The 10,534-nt window shown below is 40.4% G+C and overlaps 1 long non-coding RNA gene across 1 annotated transcript; it reads left to right on the forward strand.

Annotated features, from left to right (window-relative positions):
• Positions 1 to 690: 690 nt before the first annotated feature.
• Positions 691 to 5,824, forward strand: LOC145396197 (uncharacterized). The gene is made up of 3 exons (XR_013896738.1): positions 691 to 767; positions 2,447 to 2,545; positions 4,351 to 5,824. It is a non-coding gene; the product is annotated as an uncharacterized LOC145396197 (long non-coding RNA).
• The last annotated feature ends 4,710 nt before the right edge of the window (positions 5,825 to 10,534 follow it).

Consider the following 10,534-nt stretch of genomic DNA (forward strand, 5'->3'; position numbering starts at 1 on the left):
GGACGTGTGTGTGTGTGTGTGTGTGTGTGTGTGTGTGTGTGTGTGTGTGTGTGTGTGTGTGTGTGTGTGTGTGTGTGTGTGTGTGTGTGTGTGTGTGTGTGTGTGTGTGTGTTCAGGACAGCCATATGTTACACCACCAACACATTACAGTCTGTGTCTCTCACGCCAAGGACAGTGTGTGTGTGTGTGTGTGTGTGTGTGTGTGTGTGTGTGTGTGTGTGTGTGTGTGTGTGTGTGTGTGTAGTCTGGAATTTTCTAACAGTATCCCAAGAAATAAGCTTCACAGAACGCCAGTGGGGGAAGGGGTAACTGATTACTAGTTACCCATTACTCAAGATTAATGGCAATAGCAAAATACGATACACAGATAGATATATACTGTCTATCTATCAGTCTGTGTAGGCTAGAGATAGATAGACAGATAGATAATGGCCTGTTCTCCATCTATATTACAGGATAGGCAATGTTAAGGACCACAAACGCAGTGAAAGGACCCCCTGCCGATCCCCCCCCCCTTTATAAATTTTTGAGCAATATTTTCCTGGCTAAGCTCAGGAGAGAGAGAGAGAGAGAGAGAGAGAGAGAGTGTGTGTGTGTGTGTGTGTGTGTGTGTGTGTGTGTGTGCGGGGCAATTCCACCAGACGTCCGAGGGTATAAATGACAGCGAGCTCATGGGCGCGGCCTCAGCCGCAGAGTCGCTGCCTAAGTGAGAGGTTGCTTGTAGCCGTTCCCGCCACACACCACACCCACCACAACCATGAGCGCCGGTGAGTGTATTGAAGTGTTTAAAAGTGAGTTCGTACGGTGATTTAAGTGCCTGCCTGACTGACCATGTGCCGTGAGCTGCGACTGCAAACTGAGGCGTTGAAACCAGAATGCACATTTTAAACGGATTATGAATTACTCCTTGGAAATATATTTTTGTGACTTTTGCATCGCACTTCATGGTTCAAAAACTATATTCAAAATTTGTCAACGTTTTGCTTGAAACACTCCGGACCAATATTACCAATTCTTCACGTATGTCACAGGTCAACTCTGGAACTGTTTATTTCCTTCCGCCTGTGACCCGGTCCTTTAAACGCAATGTATCCAGGGCGCCAGGCATTTCGAAATGAACGGATCTTTAATTTGACTTTTTATTTCTTTTTTCTTTGCATAAAAACAGTAGTATTTTTTGCAATCCCAGGCACATTTGAACGTGAACCCGGTGAACTGCAGGCCGAAGTTGCACGTGTGTGTGTGTGTGTGTGTGTGTGTGTGTGTGTGTGTGTGTGTGTGTGTGTGTGTGTGTGTGTGTGTGTGTGATACGCCGTACTAAGTAACCCCATCAGTCCGGTCACGCATTTTGTTTCCTTCATGCTGTAGTGAAGAGGTACGCCTTCGTGTGGTGGCACCGATATAACCAGACGGCTCCACTACCCTGGCACATGAGTCCCTCATTTCCCTCCCTCTACCCTGAAAGGAAGCGGGTAGACTGCAATAGGGTAACTTCAGCTTGAAGTTCATTGTGTTCACGATCAGATGAACCTGGATTTTTTTTTTTTTTTTTAAGGTGTCCGACTCAGGGTATAGGCTTCACAGCCTGCTCCCAAGGCCCAGTAGTCCTCCTACATACCATACACCTCTACATGTCACCACTTCGGCGCTAACACCCACCGTCCATATTGAATACATGCTAGGGCTGTCCCATACAGGACTGGTGTATTGGTAATAGCGGGGGTATTTTTACATGTCGGCGGGTCTTCTGGCAGATCGGAAAAGTCTGCTTTACATGAAATTCAAATCCTTAAACTGTTCCCTGCCCCAGCGGGGATTTGAACCTGGGTCCAATAGGACCGCAGGTCACCTCTCTACCGACTGAACCACCAATAGAAAGAGTGGAAGGTAGGCACAGAAAAGGAATGATAAAGGTGAAGGAACAAGTAGGCAGCACAACATCAAGTAAGTGGATGATGACCGTCACCACCCACGTAATAATAATAACAATAATAATAACATAAGTATTGGGTTTCAAAGCTAGCATTACCAAGTTTCAAAAATCATCGTTCACCGTCTTACAATTTATCGTAGGCCAGTTTTACATTAATGTTTGCTATGGACTGGACGACAAGTCAAGGCCCTATAATTTTCGGCAGTTAAAAAAGCTCCCCAACACCTCGTCCTTACCGATTTATTTTTGGATATGGCTGGCAAATATCGTTTTTAACGTAAATTATGCAGAATATGGTGTTACTAGAATGATTTAAGTAACAAGAGGACGGGATGGTGTAGTAATAAGAGAAATAAATCATTTAGAAAAAGGTGTAAGGGAGAAAGGTAGGCCGAGACATGTAATGATTTCCAACAGTGTGTGTCAGCTTATATTTACTCGACAGAGAGAGAGAGAGAGAGAGAGAAGATTGTGGCAGATTACCGTGTTACATTGTTAAATTTCTTCCCACAGAGGCAGAAGTGAAGCCCGTGCAGCAGGAGGAGGAGGCGAAGAAGGTGACCAAGGAGGTGGAGGAGGTGAAGGAGGAAGTAAAGGAAGAGGCCAAGCAGAGTGAGTAGACCATGCAGTCCCTCATTCCATCCCAGTCTACCCTCATTCCATCCCAATCTACCCTCATTCCATCTCACTCTACCCCTCATTCCATCCCAATCTACCCTCATTCCATCTCAATCTACCCTCATTCCATCTCAATCTACCCTCATTCCATCCCAATCTACCCTCATTCCATCCCAATCTACCCTCATTCCACCCCAATCTACCCTCATTCCATCCCGGTCTACCGTCATTCCATCCCAATCTACCCTCATTCCATCCCAATCTACCCTCATTCCATCCCAATCTACCCTCAATCCATCCCAATCTACCCTCATTCCATCCCAATCTACCCTCATTCCATCCCAGTCTACCCTCATTCCATCCCAATCTACCCTCATTCCATCCCAATCTACCCTCATTCCATCCCGGTCTACCGTCATTCCATACCAATCTACCAATCCCTCATTCCATCCCAGTCTACCAATCCCTCATCCCATCCCAACTTACCAATCCCTCATTTAAATGGCAGCAAAAAGAAAAATAAATAAAGGCTATAGTTGGCATAAGTAACATACTAGAGGTTTAACATGTGTAATGTGCAAAATGAATCGTTGAAGCTTTATCGTTATCGTAATTATTTAATGAAACTTACCTCATGTACCGTAATCGTTGTTGATTATAGCCACTTGCTTCAACGAATGTCAACAAACTACTAGAAAGCATTTCCACGTAAACATAATATAAAATTTATCAGTTGTGATTTGTTAAAAAAAAAAAAAAAAAAAAAAAGTTCTAGAAGTTAAACTCTTGTAATGGGTTGAATATTCAGATATTCGTGTTGTATTTTGGAGAATTTTGATGATTAATCGATTGCATCTCCATGTCCCCACGCTCATTAAATTGCAAAATACTCCTTATAAAATACTTAATTTAATTATCAGCATAATTTCTTCGGCAACAGACAAAAGGAACTAATTTGTCACGTGGGAAATAGTCTCCAAGAAGTGTTACTAAGATTAACCCCTTCATTACAGTGACGTCTTTCTCATTTTAATCAAACAACCACGAGATGGTTTTATTCAATGATTTTGTTCAACGCTAAGTTTTAAAGGGGTTAATAAGAGCTATATCTAATCCCTGCAGTTCCAAGAAGTTCACTCAGGCTAAATAAAACCGTCAGAATGTGACGAGTAAAATACGATAGTCATCGCATTGAATTGGTTATTACTGATCTCTAAAACTAATCAGATATTCATCCAGATTTCTTCTTCTGATTCATCTTTTTTTTCATTTTCATCCAATAGGCTACTTGTATTCCCATCTTCCACTTTATCCCGGATCAGTTGCATGTCTTCATTCCACTCCAGGTTGCCCAAGTATGCTACCATATGGTACATGGCAATTCATTTTCTATTAGTTCAACTGGATTCTTTTAGTTCCATCTTATCTGGCCATTAACCGCCTCCATCAGAGAGAGAAACAGAGAGAGAGCTTAACTCCTGTCAGAGAGAAATGGGAGAAATGGAGTTCCCCCGAACTAAGCCCTGTATTGGACTACATAGCCCCGTTAGGGTTACAGGAGGGAGCTACCCCTCCAGGAACGGAAGCCCAGGCGAGGCTCAAACTTGCAATCCCCCGATCACAAGTCCAGAGCGCTACCACTGTGCTACTGCGCCCCCCCTCCTGTCAGAGAGAGAGAGTGAGAGAGAGAGAGAGATTAACTCCTGTCAATGAGAGAGTGAGAAAGATTAACTCGAGTGTCAGAGAGGGAGGGAGAGTTTATGTCCACTAACAGTTATTCACTTTGACTTGTGTTTCAGACGGTGAGGCTGTGGAAGACAAGGCAGAAAAGGAAGAGGACACTGCGGCCTCTGAGGACGAGAAGGCCAAGACAGAGACTGAAGAGACCAAAGAAGAGACCAAAGCAAAGAAAGAGGAGACCAACTCACAAACCGAAAAGGCCGCAGTTGAAGCAGAGTCCTAACTTTGCACACACATCCTGTCTCTTCATCTGTCCTCTTCCACTCATGACATTAGGTTCTCAGAGCAGTGTTTCTTCCTGTCATGACACACTTTAAACTCCTGAGCCCGTGTGGTGTTCTTTTCACTGCGTTCTTGCTGCTGCAGATTTTACTCAGTTTTGGAAAGGCCTCATATTAAAAGGGCTATATCTAATCCTGACAGTCTGAAAAGTCTATTTAAACTGAGTAAATATTCAGAAAATGACAAGAACAAAATGGATGAGACATGCCCGGCCTCAGTAGGTTAAAACTTCATAGTTCTCTATGCAAGTCTTTTCACTAATAAAATAATATGAAAATTTATAATGTAAAATATTTAGAAACTTCCATATGTATAGTATACTGGGTAAATTATTATATCCATCTTTCTTTTACAAGGCCATTGGATCAGAATGTAACTTACCAGCGTAGCTTTAATCGAGACAGGCTAAAACACTGACAGCTGCCTATGTCTAACAGGGCAGGCCCAGACACTTCCTAATGTGCTGCTTTTTGTATAACTCATTGCTCACTTAGGCTACGTAGGATATGAGTTGGTTATGATGTGAGAGTCTGTTGTGTTTGTTACCAGTGCAATTCTGTGAAGTCAGCCTAAGTATCAGATAAATATACATTACAGAAAAATAATGCTGTACCGTAATATTTTCTAGTCCATGAAAACCACTAAAACAAGAGCATTCAGAGAACACGTACCTCTTCCATGGCAGCACCATCCTCCCTTTTGATCTTTTGCACTCAAAATTTAGCCAAATGTTCCTGTGATGGTTCTCAATCATTATGCCAAATTTGGTGCAATTCCAATCAGCAGTTTTTCCATAATGGTGCTAACACAAACAAATTAAGCTCAAAACATAATCTCCCTGGTGGAGGTAGAGACATAACAGATATTCATAGGTTTTGTACTGAGTGAGAGGCCATCAAGTGTACAGCCATGTGTTGGTGTGAAAGATATGAGTGAGAAACCAGCTGGCTATAAGTTGGTCCACTCTTTTAAATGTGTGCTGGTTAACAGGCTTTCCAGATTTGTAAAAACTTAATGATCAGATCTTGCCTCTTGTGTATCAAGTTTCAGACATGAAGGTATTAATTTACGCCATTTTGTATTTTCTTGTATGTAACTAGTCCCTTCCTTACTTTAACATTAAATAGGAAAGTTTGAAGTGAGTTAATCAGTGCCAGAGTTTGAAAGCTTGTGGTCCACTTAGGCAGTTTTATATTGTTTTCCTTGTAATGTCAAGAGAACACATTCAGTATTAATAAATATATGATTTTGTTGAATTTGTCAATCCCCTGTACTGCACTATATTCTGTTCACTTTAAGTAGGCATAAAACTGTCATCTCAGTCTTGAAATTTGAGCGATAGCAAGAGGTTACCATTCCTGTGTGGTCCTAGTCACAAAGAGGTGGCATGGAAAGGATGTATACCCACAGTATTGTCTTTTTCTGTCACTGGGCATTGTAATCTTTTGATTTCACCCAACTAATATCTAAGCTGGTAACAGGAGGGCTAGATGATGTCCTGATCTAAGCCTAGCTAGGTTGAACCTGATCATCTCAATTTATTGATACCTCTGATGAGTGAATGTCAGGTGTATTGCCCTGCATGTGAAATGAGTATATAGTAAGCCTCAGTTTTATTACCATAATTAAGGTTAGATATAACCTCTTGGTTTCACTGGTAAGAGAAAGATCTAATCTCTTAGTATTATTAATCAAGGCTAAATACAACCTCTTAGATATAATAACTATGGGGCAGATCTTACCCCTTAGGTTTTAATCAAGGCTACAGCTTTTATTTCATTAAAAACAGAGTAGCTTGATCTCCACTTCAAAAATTTTATCAACAGGTGACTACAATCTTCTGGAAACAGCAAGAATTAAAGAGAAATTTCTAGAATAAAGGCTTTAAAATCTGTAAAAGTTGGAGAAATTACCATTATAACAAAAAGTTTAAGAAGCCACTTTATTGTAATTTAAATCTAAAACATTAAGGTAAAAGTGAAAACTAATGAAATTATAAATATGCTTCAAATTAATAATCACAAAACCTTCACTATGATGTACAGTATTTGAAATAGAGTGAGTCATGGAAAGCACCTTGAAATACATCTTAAATATATAATTGGTAATCACATATAAAGCTAAGGTATTAAAGCAGGAACTACACAATGGTCATTTGGTCCTGTGGAATGTAGTACAGCTTACTCGTAGTTCCTCCACACACCAACAAACTATGGCTCGTATTCTCATCGGGTAGGAGGCTCCCTTGCACCTTTTCCTTAACGATTTCTTTATAGATATGGCTGGTAAATATCCTTTTGGACATTATTTTTGCACAGTATGGTGATACTAGAAGGATTTATGTAACTGAATAAGGCAGAAAGGCGAAATTAGCAAAATAAATTGCTCAGGAAAAGGTGTTAGGAGCTTCCATAACCAATACGAATAAGGGCCTGAATCACACACACCTTTATATTTACATCCCTGGCTGTATTTTGTGTGCTATGGGGATGGCTCAGTCTGCAAGTGTGGGTGTGGCACTGGGAGTTGGAAATAAATGATGCAGGGTGGACACTGATAAATGCTGAGCCGTCCCTGCAACACAAAAGAAATCAGCCAGTGGAATGGAAGAGGAGCATTATGTATGTACCACTATGTAGCTTTTCTTATTTATCAAGTAACTATACTCTTTTCACCTTAACTTGGCCAAGATTTTCATCCTTTTGCAGCTTATTTCACATAGGTACATTACTACACGACTACATCTTTCCAAAAGCACTTCTTCGTGACTAGCATCACATTCTAGCGTTAATCCATTGTTACAACTCAGTATTCAAGATGGAGAGATGATAACTTTAGGCCAGGTTAGAGTAAAAGGAGTATACCAGATGATTACACCAAGTTTATTTTTATTTTTATTTTTTTTTAATGAAGGGGTTAGATTCATCCTTCATGACTCCTTTTATTATAAAATATCCAAGCTGAAGTAAATCCAAACGGGAGCAGAATGAATAAACTATAAAATACATCACCAGACTGATGAGGTTAAACCTGGGCACTGATATCCATTATCTGTACTGTGGAATGCAAAGATATCACATTCAGAACTAGTGCAATTGTACACCCTTCACACTTTCAGTAAGTAGACATCTTTTTTTGCAAGTAGCTTGTATTATTTATAAAGGCTCCAACATGCTTGCATGCATCAGTCTCGGTCACCTAATGGTGGCTCTCCACACTGCTCAATCTCTGGCATTTCCCCTATTCAGTTCCTTATCCCTGAGGTCACACTCAATGATCTTGGCCGAGATCTCTAAGTCTGCCTCTCCCAACCCCACCCCTAATGTTTTATTTAGCTTCAGACAGATCTTTCAAACTGGAGGGGTTAGATAAAACCATCATTAACCCCTTCACTACTATTGGTCTTTTACTTCAGCTTGGCCCAGATTTTCTACCTTTGGCTGCCTATTTCACATAGCTCAGTGGCAGAAAAGGACAATGTTACGGCTCTAAAACCTTTCTACAGCACTTCTTCATGACCAGCATCATATACTAGTGTTAATCTATTGTTACGGCTCAGCAATCAAGATGGAAACATGGCAATTTTAAGCCAAATTAAAGCAAAATGAGTATAGGGAGCTCTCCTAACCTGGAATAAAATAATAAGACTAAAGGGATTGAAACTAAATGTTCTGGGCCACCACAACTTAACATCATGTCCTTATTGTTATGTCATCATCATCATTCATCATCGTCATCATCTTGACCCTTTTTTTCCCTACCGAAGCATAGGGGTGATCAAGACTATTTTTTCTACAGGAGACTCCCATACACTATTAGTTTTCACCCACTCAGCACTGACATTCTGACCAGCATACCAGTGATACTAATTTCTTCTCTTGTTGTCTTTTTTAACCTTTTTTCTCTTACTACAGTACTAGTTTCTCACAGCTGCTGGGAAGTACTGTAACTTGCTGGCTTTGGCACTTACTCAATTTTGGTCCACAAAAACCTAAGATGTATAGTACTATGGCACCTTCAATACAGATAGTCATCAGTATAGGTCAGGGATATATTTCAAGACCTGGTACCACAATTTCGCCCATACAAGTGGCACGGCAGTCTGGGGGAAAGTGCCAGATCAACTTCACAGGTAGACATGGAGCTTTAATGGGCAATTTCTTTGTAATTTACTATCGACTTAATAAAAAAAATAAAAAAATAATGAGACGGCTTCCTATACCATTATGGGTTGTTACTGATGTTGCCCAACCCTAGTCATGCCTGGTCCTGCATACCCATCAATTGCAGGTATAGAACTGCCCCTAAGAGACTGACTCATAAGTTCCCTACACTGTTCATGTGTCTGTGGGACGTAATCTAGTTGGGTAAGGAGGCTCCCTAGCACCTCTTCCATAGCAATATAATTTCCACACTACCTATTAATATTCTCTTTTTTGTTCTTTTACATCTTTTTAAAACTGACATAAATTACATGAATAACACAAAAAAATGTAGTAACAGAGAAGAGTCAGAAATAAACTGGTATGGAAGAGGTGTCAATAAGCTTCCTTAACTGCACAAAAACACTGTTATGTCTTCATGTGGCATGTGCTGTGCATTACTCCATTATATATGTTATGTTGTGTGAGCCAATTCTACAAGCTGGGCACCTGTTACCTGTGATTCTGTCCAACCCAAATCTAAGATGGTCTGTGAGGTGGGCTGTGTAGGAACAAAAATGACCAACTGAAAAACAGTCCATAATCAACACAACAAATACAGTACTTGTGTTAGAGAAATATGCCTTCATGTGGTGGCACCGATATGACCAGGCAGCGGCACTGCTCAATTATACAAACATCATTGATCTCCCTCCTGATTCCACAAAAGGAGGATCGTGGCCAGTGGGGAAAAGGCAACTTAAGCCTGCAGTGCACCAAGTTCACATCCAGATGGGCCAGGGGCAATAACAATACAGTATTACATACAGTAAACACAGATTGCATGAATACCACACAAGAATATTGTTATGGAGCAGAATCAGAAATAAACCAGTAAGGAAGAGGTGTTAGTAACTTTCCTAACTACACAAGAATATCACTCTTAGTCTTTGATATGTTGCATCAGGGAGGAAAATGACAGACATGCTCTAAGTGTAAAGTAGACACAGTGGAATAGTACACCATACTTTGCCCCTGAATGTGCATGAATATCCTGGTATTGTACAGGCAGGGAATCAACAGTTTTCAAGTTTGGTCTTAATATTACTTAAAAAGTGCAAAATACATAAAAAAAAAACCTTAGCTGGGCTAAAGTAATGCATGTCTCAAATGCTTACACTCTTCTATATTCACCAAACTTAAGAAGATACTGTTTTCCTTGACTGTACATCTAGATTTCTTCACTACAAATGCCTCCCTTATGCTGAATACAGCCTTTGCTGGCAGCAGAACTATAATTACATAAGACATGGTAATGCAAGGGTTAATGACAGTACTGTGCATTATTAAATTTTGTTAATGCTGTGGCCCCAAGTTTACCTAAACATGAGATTGGTGAACTGCAGGCTGCAGTCCACCATCCTATTCTGGGTGGATAGGGACGGAGTTGTGGGATGTTTGTATCCCTGAACGGCTCCACTTCCCAGTTATACTGGTGCCACGGCTTTAAGTTATCCATCTCCAGCATCACAGTAAATACAAATAAAAATATTCAAATTCTACATTATTATTTTGGAAAGTATTGGTAAAACAATGATGTGTTCACCACAGAATTAGATCCAGCTTGGGGTGGGTCTCTCAAAGTACTATAATCAGTTTAGACACAATCAACCTTTTCAGGAAGATAATTATGTCTCTGTCATCTTATTCTTGGCCACAACCAACAATTTCATTTAGCTTAGGGATGGTAGGAGAGAGAGGGGAGGATGACAGTGCACTGTGTATAACTAATTATGGCTAGTTATACTTTATTTCAAAC

Source organism: Coenobita brevimanus, chromosome 35, assembly GCF_032717465.1.
Source record: "Coenobita brevimanus isolate Jiangsu-jjx chromosome 35, ASM3271746v2, whole genome shotgun sequence".
NCBI lineage: Eukaryota > Metazoa > Arthropoda > Malacostraca > Decapoda > Coenobitidae > Coenobita > Coenobita brevimanus.